General features: G+C 43.2%; 1 protein-coding gene across 1 annotated transcript in view; it reads right to left on the bottom strand.

The window, feature by feature from the left end:
* The window catches only part of NSG2 (neuronal vesicle trafficking associated 2), a 37,409-nt gene that overhangs the window by 9,533 nt on the left and 14,580 nt on the right, over nt 1–13,296 (bottom strand). The window lies entirely within an intron of this gene.

The raw sequence follows: 13,296 nt of genomic DNA, 5'->3' as shown, positions 1-13,296 counted from the left end.
CCACATCAGCACTGGACTGGTACTGATTGTCAGACAAACATTTTGATATCTTGGTGCCTCAGAGTCCTGGAAAACCTGAACCCTCTGGAAATGCCAGGTGGGGAAAAGGATGCAGAGAAAGACAGATCCTGAACAGAGATTGATGGGAGTAACTCCTGCACAGAGCAGATATTGAGAAGGAAGGATTTTCAGGCAGTGTAACTGGGGGGAAGGGTCTGTCAGCAGATGGCAGTTCCCTCAAATTTATGCACTGTTTGAACTAAGTTGACAAATATTATTTTTTCCCAGTGGGGACTGGATACAGACAAATCTCTATTAGTATTTAGCATCCAACCTGTGCTGGTGAGCTGAAGAGGGTGTAGTTCTGTTCCCACTTCAGAAACATATTACTTGCACTAGCAGCTGGAGGAACATCACTTACAATCATGGGTCTGGTGTCAGGGCTTGTCATTATAGCCTTAGGATTTGTTCACAGGCCCTGCTGATGGTTAGGACACACTGCAAGGACTCTGCATAAAAACGGCTAAAAACAGTTGGGAAAGGGAGAGGAAATAACGTGGACCTCACCTCACAGTGAAACAGAGGAGAAGGCATCCTACAAAACTGCCAAGTGACAGCTTTTGAAAAAGGGTGTTTTTTTCTAACCCAAACCACGAATAACCTATGAAACTAATCATAATTAACAAATGTTTTCTGTATGACACAGCAGAAAGAGCTCAGTAAGATTTCAGAAGGATGAGACGTGCATATAGCAGTTCTGTGTGGCTCAGAATCACAGAATGGTTTAGGCTGGAAGGGACCCCAAAGATCATTCAGTTCCAAAACACCACCATAGGCAGGGACACCTCCCACTAGAACAGGTCACTCAAGGCCTCATCTCACCTGGCTTTGAACACCTCCAGGGTGGGAGCAGCCTCAACCTCCCTGGGCAACCTGTGCCAGTGTTTCTCCACCCTCACTGTAAAGAACCCTTTCCTAACATCTAGTCTGAATCTCCCCTCTGCCAGTTTGAACTCATTACCCCTTCTCCTGTCATTACAAGGCCTCAGAAATAGCCACTTCCAGCCTTCCTGTAGGCCCCCTGTAGATACTGGAAGGCTACTATAAGGTTTCCTCAAAGCATTCTCTTCTCCAGGCTGAAGACCCCCACCTCTTGTAGCGTGTCCTCACAGCAGAGGTACTCCAGCCCTCTGATCGTCTTCATGGCCCTCCTCTAGACTTGCTTGAAGTAGAGCTTAATAAAACAAAAGGCACAGTTCCCACTCTTCCCCCACTAAGTTCTCATATGTGATGGCATGAACCAGTCATTTACATCCAGATCTACAAAGGCACTCAGGTGTCTAACTCTCCTCTACTTTCCTACAGGTGGAGGTTTTTTGTTCCTTCATCTTAGAATTCCTAACCACAATCCAATTGGGTCCCAATACTCCTAAAAACACTGAACACCATCCATGAGGATAGTATCATCTTGGATTCCTAAAACATCTCACTTCTGCTCCACTATTTCATGGGTTCCTTTCAGCCCACACAGTAGAGAAAACACAGGGTCTTATCTCCAACAGCAGCATAGGAGAGCCCTACAGAAGGACCTAGACAGGCTGGATGGGTGGGCAGAGGCCAATGGGATGAGATTTAACAAGGCCAAGTGCAGGGTTCTGCAATTTGGCCACAACAACCCCAAGCAGCACTACAGGCTGGGGACTGAGTGGCTGAGAGCAGCCCGGAAGAAAGGGACCTGGGGGTACTGGTAGAGAGTAGCTGAAGATGAAACAGCAGTGTGCCCAGGTGGGCAGGACAGCCAATGGCATCCTGGCCTGCATCAGGAACGGTGTGGCCAGCAGGACAAGGGAGGTTATTCTTCCCCTGTACTCAGCACTGCTCAGGCCACACCTTGAGTACTGCGTCCAGTACTCAAGGTTGGACTGGATGATCCTCAAGGTCTCTTCCAAGCTGGCTGATTCTATGATTCTACGATACCTGAAACAGAACTAGCTGTCTTTGAGACAGTTTGCTATCCCAGCCATATTCCCATTGGCTCTACCCACCTCTGCCTACACCCCCTCACCAAGGCTACACCAGTGAACCTCTCCAAGTCGGTAAATCTTAAGAAGAACCATCTATCTTCTGAGATGACTATATACCCACCAGCAATTCCTCTGCTCAGTGCCTCCTAATACTGTAAATGCAGCACGAGTGCAGAACAAGAACATCATGTTTCTAAGCAATTTGTCAAATAATTAAATTATGCACACAACAACTAGCCAGCTCAATTATATTAGCCTGTCTCCATCATGTAATATAATTTCTAGTGGCTGTTTAGGCACTAATAGCCTCAGATCTTTTTAACTGTGCCTGGTGCCAGCTGCGGTCTGCATGACATCTTTCTGTGCCAAGTCAAAACCCCTTGAATAGAAAAATTCATGGCTTGGTTTCCAAGCCCCTGTTCCTTATGGAACTTCTAAATGCCATTTTCAATAAGGATGCTTCCTCCAGTGAATATTAGTGAATTTCCACTTAGGTAAATAAAAAAGCTCTGTTTGGTTTGCCTTTTCTGCCATTCAATGTCATAAAAAAAATAATCCTTTGTCAGACCAGGCTGGTCTGTGAGATGTTGTGTACCGTTTCTAGGAACATCAAATGAAAATATGGCCTTTCTGACACACCAGACAGGTCTTTACAGGTCTTCCCCCCTCCCACCCCTACTTCTCCAAGAGTATTTTCTTCCTTTCCAACTATCATAAACTTTCCCTCCTGCTACCTTCAAAAGAAAAGAAGCAAAAATCCCAAACTCAGTGAGGTGACTCTGGAACACCTGTTATAAAGGTGGCTTTCTTACTAAACTCCTGGTCCTAGTAATACCTGACACATGGCTCATGACCTCAGCAAGGCCAGAAGAGGCTTCCTTCCAGATCACTAACTGGAGATGGTTTTTCAGTTAACGGGACAGCAGCAGACAGATACCTCATCCCCACAGCTACCCCTTCATCAGGGACACGCTGCAGTTTCCCGCTGTAACTGCGCAGTGTTGGCTGTGACAGTTCCTTCTGTCACTTTCTGTGGGACGTGACAATGGATGCCTCAGCTCACCAAGGGCTCTTTTTAAACGCATTAACAGGAACAGAAGAGATAGCAAGTCATCAATAAAATTTCTCCTTGCTTACCCTTTGCCTGACAAGACTCAACCTCTGAAGAGACTCATACATGCAAAATCACCCCCACTCTCCACTGTTGCCACACTGCATTTGGTGCAGGGGAAGCATTAGGAGCCCTAAGTAAGGACAGACCCATGGATTAGCACACAGCAACAGGTTTGGGAAATGCAGTTTGAGTTCTTCAGTCTGCTTCTGACACATTCAGGTCTAGCTCCATGATCTGTTCCCTACTGATAGGCACAGACAGTCCAGCAACAGCCGCCTAAAGCTGCAAGCAGCTAAATCCCCAGAAGCTTGGCTTTTTCTGGGCCTGTGTGTGCAAAACCACCCAAGCACCAACACCACTCCACAGCCAAGAATCAGTCTGGTTGTAGGGAAAACCTGAGGTCTGTTTGCTTTATGAAATCAGCTTCTTCCACAGACAGGGCAATTTCCAAAGTAAGCTTCTAGACCTGAGTACTAATGCAGGGCACTAAGGCACAAAATGGTATTCCTCCAGGTTTCTTTTCTTGCCTCTCCCACCAATTTCTCTTGTATTTAGATTTTACATGTGACACAACTGTTCTCCTCATCAGCCATCAACAACAGAACACTGGATTTAAAAATGCTTAGAACAGTTTAAGCTTTTTCTATGCCAGGACATGAGATAACTTTCCTGTTCCTCTCCCTAGTTCCATGGACTTCTTAGATAAAATGAAAGTCGAGGAGTTTGCACAGACTAAAACACTTTTGTTCAGTGCACTCTTGTGGTTAAAAAACATAAATCAATTGGAAGTTCATTCCTTCAAGAAGGTCAACACATTCACATGCATTTCAGCATCTAGCTCTACCACCACAGGTCAGGAAATAAAGGTAATAATATGGCAGCATTCATGGTCCAGTACACCCATTTCTCTTAGAAAAACTTATTATGTGGGTGCTTCATACAAGGACAAAGTGAGGTCTTGGCAAGCAAAGTGTCCCCTGGGTAACTTAAGAATTAAAAGCCTTTCCATTTTAAATCGGAAATGTGAAGCTTTATTGCTGCAAATGACTTGCAAAAGTTATTCTTTTATAAACAAACAACCAAACTGAATAATCTAGCTGATTATCATGCCTTCAAATGCACGAGGCCAGTTCCATTAGCTGTGGATCTGACCCAACAGACTTAATACATCTGCAAGTACTAACAAGAGGGAGCTCAGGTCTGTTTAACATTCAGTCAGCACCCTGTGCTGCATTATAAATAGAGAGAATGAAACATTACATGGGAAAAAATGTGTGAGTGAAGCATTTTACTTCCCTGATTATTTTTTTTTCAGCATTCTGTGGTTTGGCTACAAGACTCAAAATGCACTTCATGACAGTCCATAAACTTTGCCTTGACTTTAGTTAGCTGAAAACTTTCCCTCTCTGTGTCATTTGGTCCCTTTTGCTACACAACCCAAACTAACATTAAGCATATTTCATTCCACCTCAACTGCTGATGAGAAAATTACCCACAAAACAGGATTTACTGGAGGGTGGCAGAGGTACCAGAACATAACGTGGACTTGTATTGTTGAAGACAAAGATGCAGAACAAGAAATCATTTAAACTAAATAGAAACTGCCATTAGATTTTACAACTAGCTGAATGGGTATCTCCATGCAATTGCTCAAGGAAAATCTTTTTCAAGCATTCTGTGCCAAAGCAAAGGGTCAGTTGAGGTTTCTGCTCTGTAACTCCTTTATTTCTTCAATATATCATGACTTGGAGAATTTAGATTCAGCAGGTCTATCCCATAAAACCCTTAGTCATGTGAATATTCTCTGTGACTTCCATTTTTAGACATTTACTGCATGGCAATTAACTTTCCTCTTCTCTCCAAAAATCAATTAAAGGGGGAGGAAAAAAAAGCAACAAAAACCTGAACAAATCTCTTTGACTGATTATGCTGTCTGTGCTCACAGATGGTAAAAAAAGAACATCTATCTGAGGTGGTTTGTTCTGATTTTGCAAGAGTATGTGCATGTGTTTCTATTAAAATATATATCTATATATAAAAAACAAGAATATGCTTCAAGAAATTACCTATTTCACATAAAAACTATGCCTTTTCTTTTCCCTTGGTTTGCTAGGTCATACAGAGCACTGCAGTTAAATCAAAATACATCTTTCATGTGCATAGAAACTTCATGGTTTTACCTTCTTGGGAACAGAAAGCCAACTATTAGCTGGGAACTCTTACAAAAAGCACAGATTTTTAGCCAGAGTGAGGAAAGCTCTCAGGGTTTCTAGTACCATACTCAAAGATGTGATCAGAAATGTCTGTTTTCTGGCAGCTGAGCCACAAATCCACATTGGCTTCACCCTCACTTTTCTGAGTTGTCACTGATAATCACAAATGGCTCCACCAATCTACCTACATGCAAGCTGTGAAATGCACTAGGATGGATATGACCTACCCTCTTCTCTTCCCATTACAGCCAGAGGAAAAGAATGACTTCTAAGCTCAGGTAGGAAAATGATGAGCAACATTTCTCACTTTCTTTCATACACCTGAAGAGGGAATCTGAATACATGCTGGTGTTAGTTTGCACCAGATGAAAGCAGACAAAGGCCAGGCAGGGCTGGGCACTGAATTTGTGAGAAAGGAAGAACTGTGACCCTCTGTAAAATACTCAACTTCCAAAGACAAGGCAAAGTGCAGATTCAGAGACAAGTCACTCCATCACTGTTGGAAGAAGACATGGGTGAAGTGAGGGCTGCCTGACACCCCTGCAAAAAGAACTGATGGCAGTTCAGAACCTCCAAAGGGAATGAATAAGCTTCCTAATCAGTCCCTGGAAACTGAAATCAAACCACTCACACTGACACCTCCCCAGGCCCCTCTCTGAATGCAAGGATCAACAGACTACTACTATACCACCCCTAATGCTGATGCCAGTGCAATAAGATGCCTGAACTCTTATGCCGCTGCTCACTGTGTCTACCACCCTTCTGGCTTTCCAGCGCTCTCCTAGATCACACAGCTCATCTGAGCACCCTGGAAACATCATCAACAGCCATATTAGTAATTATTACTAAAGTGAGAAAAATCTCTGCATATTAGAGTGTGCTCCCTCCCCTGAGCACCACTTGCATTAGTCAGTGTAATGGGATCTTTCAGCAGCCACTCTGCATCTTCCAGATAACTGATGCGATGTGGCAGTCACCATGGTAACATTGTTATTGTTAGTATTAAAGAGCAGCAATAAGAATTGTCCTCCCCACACTCAGAGGAGCCCTTTCATTATGAGTTACTCCTGCCCTGTGTAGCTTAACAATTAAAGGAATCTTTACATTTATTTAGCTACTGAATGAGCACAATGAAAAGTCCCATGCCATTTTCCTGTGATTCATTCCCTTGCAGGTTAGAGGAAGAACTATCAGCATAAAGGAACAGCCTACAGGTGATAGTGGAACATCCTATGGAGGAGTTTGCAGGAGCCACGACATGGACAGGGAGTTTGGCAAAGGGAAGTAGGGTGACCAGAAAGAGGGGAACACCACCTCTAGGGCCGAGTGTCATGTGCAGCAGAGGAAGGGCAAGTTGGTACCTACAAAGCTGCAATGGTGATGCACCCTCTAAAAACAAGGGTAGGGTGGGCAGGTAGATAAATGTCTGCATTCAGGGGAACGAGGCACTTCTCAAGGCTATGCTCACAGTGCAGTCATTTGGCCATCCAGAGGCCACACAGCAATTTTATACACTACACAGTAGAAGACATTGTGCTCACAACTCAGTGGACCTTACCTACAGAAAGTAACCAACACCTGTTTCTATCTTCCTCCACAACCACACAAGCCCAGAATTTTCTTTACATCTCTGAACTGCAATGCCTGTCACATGAGGATCCTTTCACTGCAAGATTCAGCTGAATACCCAGGGGACTCTATGGGTCATATTCTAATGGTGTAAGCAGGGGAAGTATCCTTCTCTTCAGCAAAGCTGAAACAGGAAACTAAATCCTGGCCCTGGCCAAGGAAAATCTTCCTTAATTAGAAGCCAAGTGTTTCTGATACTGGCTTGGTTTTAATAATGAACCATTACTGCATCAATGTGTATTTTGTAAGGTGTGGCTGGAGACAAGCTGGTTTTAAGTCTTCCACATTAGGTCAGAGGAAAATGATTGCTCCAGCACGAGCAATTCAATAACAAAACCATTTTATTAGGTTCGACTATATTTTAAGAACCTGATTAAAAGTGTGGTGAATAATTGCATCCACTGGTTACTGAATCTGCATGTACCACAGCAGTTTCAGGGTGGAGGGAGAAGAGAGTTGAAAAGAATTGTGTTGTCACTGCATACTCAACAGGAATGGATTACACAACCAGTGACTCTGAAAACAGCTCTTGCCAACTTGCAGCAAAAAGAGTGACGTCCCCAGTCCTCTTCAGTGAAGTAGTGAACAATACATGCAAATTATTTTCTCAGGTAGAAAAATTACACATAAGAAAACAGCTTTAATATCTCAATTTCTCCCCCATACACCCACTCCCAACTTGTTCCATTAAAGACAAGTACAAAGTTTAATTGTTCAGCCCCAAAAGACTGACAAACTTCAACTTTCCCGAAAAAAGGAGAAAGCTGTGGAAGACCTGAGAAGTCAGATAACAATGGTAGGTAACTATCACCCAGGTAACGGTGATTAAATCACGGTCTCCCAGAAAAACCAGTAATGAACAGCTCAAGGGCACTCACTGATAGCAGAGGTCAAACTGGCTGCCCAGGAACTTACTTGCGTAATAGAGTTACCTGAGCAAACTGGGTAAGCAGCAGGCAGTTACACAGCCACATCATAAACCTATGCTGAAAGACCACTCCAGTACTTTCCTGGTGCTATTTGGAGCTAGAAAAATCTGGGGAAACTCGGGGCTAGCACATGTTTATCTACATACACTCACTGGATCTAAGCAAATCAAGCACGAATTCCCCGATTAACTATTCTTCAGCTTGTCTCTTAAGCTGGGTACTGATGTCCTGAGTGCAAACTTCAGCTTACTGATCACCAAAAAGATAGGTAGAAACTCACTGTTCACCTTAAAAATGCTTCTGGTTGATTTCTGTGTTATATGGACTGCCTGGAAGACAAGAGTAGTCACTGGAAACCCTGTCCTCCAGAAGACCAAGACTTCATTGAATGGATTATCTGCTTGAAAAGCAAGAGGCAGTATTGACAGGTCAGAAACTCAGGGGAATTGATACTCATAGAGGAGAGATTGTTGTTAGCAGCTGTAACATAAGTATCACTGTCAAAAAGAAGCCCTACCTCTAATGCAAAGCATTATTTCTCTTGGCCCACAAAGGAACATGACAGAGAAAGTCCTCACATTTGCAGTCCTTTTCTAATGCACCTCAGTGTCATCACTGGATGGCAAAACGTGGTAATAAGAAGGAACTTCAAAGCACGCAAAATGAAGGCAAACACCAGACTGAGAAGCCTTGGTATATACAGTTCTTGCAAAGTAAGATCTTTGCAGTTCAAAAACTTCCTAGAGGGACACATTCTCAAAGCCATAAACAGTCTGGAGAAGGCAAGGTCAATAAATCATTGCCAGTCAGCTGAGGATAAATTGTTGTCATTGCTTCTGCGGAGGAGCAAAATGCTAAAGGAAATTTCTTTGATGTATGGATGGTTGATCCATAATGCTATTTTAGCACCATTTTCTTGTAACCCAGCTACTTAAACATTTGCTATGAAGTATGTATGGGGTGACTCATCCAGCTGAAGAACAAGCCTAACTGGTCAGACTTCCAGGACACCGTGTGCTGAGCTACAGAGAATCATAAGCTCATCTATTAGATGTGACAAGTCACAGAAGCTATCTAAAATTCCTGGAAGAGGTAGTGTGAAATAAGAACGGTTGCCTAGGGACAGTCTCTTCTTTAAGATAATTAAAGAGCTCAGATCTGTGCTATTCTGGATGGATGAAAACTCTGCATGCATAAGCTTAAATTCTGGCTGTGGTTTGCTCATGCGAGAAAGCTGCCTAATAATTCATTAGCCTCTTCAATAAAAGATACCCAAAAGGCAGAATAAAGGGCATCTGTGGATTGGACTGCCATGTTCATATGGCCCCAAAATTTCCCCCAGAGGTCCTGCTCATATGTATAATGCAGCTACATGACTCAGAAAAAAAAGAAAAAAACAAACCAACAAAACAACAAAAAAACACAACAAGAACTTGGGAAGAGTTTCCTTTTTCCCTGAGGACATTCTCATACCAAGTGACCAGAATTAGAGAGGAAAGAAAACCACTTCACAGACTGAAACAAAAATGTTTAAAATCCCTCCAGAGAGGTTATTAGTGGGTAGGAGGCACAGTCATACATACAGAGTCCAGCAGCACTCTTCCACACACACTCATTCACAGAGAGAGTGATTTGCCTGGCCATAGCCAGGTGGGGGTCAGTCTCTTCTCCCAGGCAACCACCAACAGAAGAAGGGGACACAGTATCAAGTTGTGCCAGGGGAGGTCTAGGCTGGATGTTAGGAGGAAGTTCTTGACAGAGAGAGTGATTGGCATTGGAATGGGCTGCCCAGGGAGGTGGTGGAGTCGCTGACCCTGGAGATGGTCAAGAAAAGATTGGATGAGGCACTTAGTGCCATGGTCTAGTTGATTGGCTAGGGCTGGGTGATAGGTTGGACTGGATGATCTTGGAGGTCTCTTCCAACCTGGTTGATTCTGTGATTCTATGATGATACTCACTTTGCTATATTTCTGTTTGAATGGATAATTCTGCCATTTGGGTAAAAAAAAAAACAGAAGACATCTCACTTTGTACCCTCCAGTAGTAGGTAAGACAGGACCTGTTGGCCATTTCTTTGCATCTTCTTACTGCGCTCTCTCTTTCCCCAACATACAGGTAGCACGTGCTGAGAAGGATTGCTTCTCATGCACAGACTAATAGAGCTGTAGTAGCAAAATGGCTCCCTATGAAAACTCTTTTATTTCAATCACTGCTGTAATCTGACATCAGCTACACATGCAGTTGCCATTCAGTTCAGTACTGGGAGTGCACTAAACTGGTGAACCATCTACACTTGGATGGACTATTGGCCTTTCCCTCCATCATTTCTCTTGCAAAAATCAATGGGATGATTTACTTGCTTCTGCCAGTATAGAGCTACCCACAGCCCAGCTCCAGTATAGATTAATACCTTATTTTAATCACTGTGTTAACAAGAAGTTGAGGATGTTATTTTTAATGCATCACATACTGGAAGGCTATACAAAGCAACCAGCCAGCAAGAGAAAATATGATGATGTCTCTTATATATTGTCTTTTTCTTCACTACTCTTTTTAAAGCTTTTAAAAGTGTATCCAAGCCACCAATAAAAGTTAAGTATTTACTACGACTTCCTCTTAGGAAAAAACAAATGGAGACTGATTTCATCAGTACCAAATAATAAGGCAACTTGGAACCAGAGGGCAGTATTTTTAATAACTTCACTAAAAATATGCACTGGTATAAAAATGTGGTGCAATAAAAAAAGAAGTACAAAAGGTAATGAAATATTACCTATTATCTCAGGTCGTTTTTGTCAGGAAATAATATTACAAACTTAATACGATACATGGAAGCCTTATGAAAAGCAGACAGGGAGAGGCTTATAGTCTTAGCCAGTATTAAATGAGAGGCTGAGTGATTAATAAGTTGACATTGAAGAGCAGAGAATGGAAATCATATGGACTTTAGGGAAAGGGAATAGCTTAAAAATTAAACTGTTGTGCTGCCAGGCTGCGCAGGAAGAGGCACAGCTCCCACAGCCATCCCCACCACACGGCAAAGGGGAAGGCAGCTTAAGCCTCTGTCAGGGCTGTGCACACCACCGGAGCCTCCAGCTCGCCATGCCTTGCTGCTGTGCGAGCCTCCTGTCCACACCAGTGGCACTAATGGAAGAACTGCTCCAAAAGGAGGAAGGGGAGAGGAAAAAATACATTGAAAGGAGAGGTCTGAATGCAACAGCAAGCTGGGCATTTGAGCAATGGGAAAAATAAGATACTTCATAGAAGCAGCAGGTGGTAAGTCCACTGCCGTGGATGTGCTAACTAATGGGCCTCCAGCATACACAGCATGTGAGGATGAGGTCTTTGTTATTGCTTTTAAAAATAACAATCCTTTAAATAACATCTTTTGATGGGATTACAACTTGGTCTTGCACTGACCTTACGAGTGTGTAGGGCTGCAGGATTAAGTTTTAAATACCCAGTGAAGCACCATTAAAATTATAATATCAACAATGCCATATATTGTAGGGCAGATGCCAACACAACACTTCCAGGAGACTCTACACTGACTGTTGTTTCCCAGCCTCGTTGTGTCTGGTTCTGATTTGTCCATTGTTCACAATGGAAAAAGTCTGCCAGGAGATTTAACTGTGGTTAATTTGCTGCTTTCTTTACTAGAGGTATAACAGTGACTCACCATTGGTGGTATATAGGTATTATGCACACAGTGAGATCAGTGAAGTATTCAGTTGAAATCAACAGCATTTAAGCCCTTAGTAATTTAGATCAAAACACAAGATGTCAACCAAAAAAACAAAACAAACCACAACCAAGATGCTATGAACATTTATTCACAGACCTCTTCAGAATAATCATGGATGTAAATATCTTGGGTGACAGCAAGAGAACTGTCTCCATGAAATATATGTTAGTAAATTTCTGAAAAAACAGCAACAGTGTCATTCTGTAGTGTTCCAGAAGAAGCTGAGCATTTCTCCTTCCAATAAGTTGAACAAGCCCTGTCTTGGAAGTTTGTAAAGGAAAGCCTCATGAGGTTCAACAAAACCAGCTGCAAGGTCCTGCACTTTGGTCAGAACAATCCTCGTTATCAATATAGGTGGGCGATGATGAGACTGAGAGCAGCCCCAGGGAAAAGGACTTAGGGGTACTGCTGGATGAAAAGCTGGAGATGAGCCAACAATGTGCACTTGCAGCCCAGAAGGCAAATTGCACCCTGGGATGTGCCAAAATAAGTGTGGCCAGCAGATCAAGTGAGGTGAGTGTGCCTCTCTGTTCTGCTCCAGCGAGACCTCACCTCAAGTACTGTGTCCAGCTCTCCGGCCCTCAACACAAGGACAGGAACCTGATGGAGAGGGCTCAAAGGAGGGCCACAAATGTGATCCAAGGGCTGGAGCACCTCGTCTGTGAAGACAGGCTCAGGCAGTTGGAGCTGCTCAGCCCAGAGATGAGAAGGCTCCAGGGAGATCTTATAGTGGCCTTCCAGTACCTGAAGGGGGCCCACAAGAAAGCTGGGGAGAGATTGCCACAAGGACATGTAGCACTAGGGCAAGGGATGGTAGTTTTAAACTAGAGACGGGTAAGCTTAGACTGGATACTAGGAATGACTTTTTTACCATGAGGGCAGTGGAATACAGGAACAAGTTGCCCGAGGAGGTGAATTGAGGCTTCATCCATGGAGGCATTCAAAGTCAGAGCAAGCAGATTTAGTTGGGGATGTCCCTGCTTACTGCAGAAGTGTTGGTCTAGATGACCTTTAAAGGTTCTTTCCAACCCAGTGCCTTCTGTGATTCTATGATTCTACAGATGGCAGCAACTTCTCCTGGATCACTTCTCCTGGATCACATCCCAATTTAAAAAGTGACAGTTTTCTTCAAAATTGCTAGAAAATAATTATAATAAACTTCTCTCAGTTCCTTGAATCAGCTACTCCTGTTAGCAGCTACTCCTTTTAACCTCTCACAAAAAATTGCAAGCCCAATTCTAGCTTTTCAAGGATCAGGATTTTTCAGCTTTTCAGCCAGGCACTGCCTGCTGTCTCTTTTCTGCTCAGCTCATTGATATTTCCTCTGACTTCAGAAATGTGAAATCAGATCTCACATTTTTACCACTCTCATGCTCTGTGGGTTAGGAAAAACACCATATCTGCTCAATGAAAAGGGAGAACATACTAGCAGTTACATGCTTGGAGTTCTAATTTTAGGAGGAACTAAGCCACTCTAATTTGCTGCAGTCAACAGGAACTGGGGGCACTCAATAATTCATGAGTTTCTGTCCATGTTTCAGTAGAGCTTGTCGAAAATTTCTCAAGCAAACATTTTTCATCAGAGAATTCCAGTTCCTGTGAACCAAATCTGCTTACAGGACAGTATATGCTTGGATACTTG

Source organism: Pogoniulus pusillus, chromosome 22 (genome assembly GCF_015220805.1).
Source record: "Pogoniulus pusillus isolate bPogPus1 chromosome 22, bPogPus1.pri, whole genome shotgun sequence".
NCBI classification, from domain to species: domain Eukaryota; kingdom Metazoa; phylum Chordata; class Aves; order Piciformes; family Lybiidae; genus Pogoniulus; species Pogoniulus pusillus.
The sequence above is the reverse complement of the archived record's forward strand: the minus strand, read 5'-3'. Positions and strand labels throughout refer to the sequence as shown.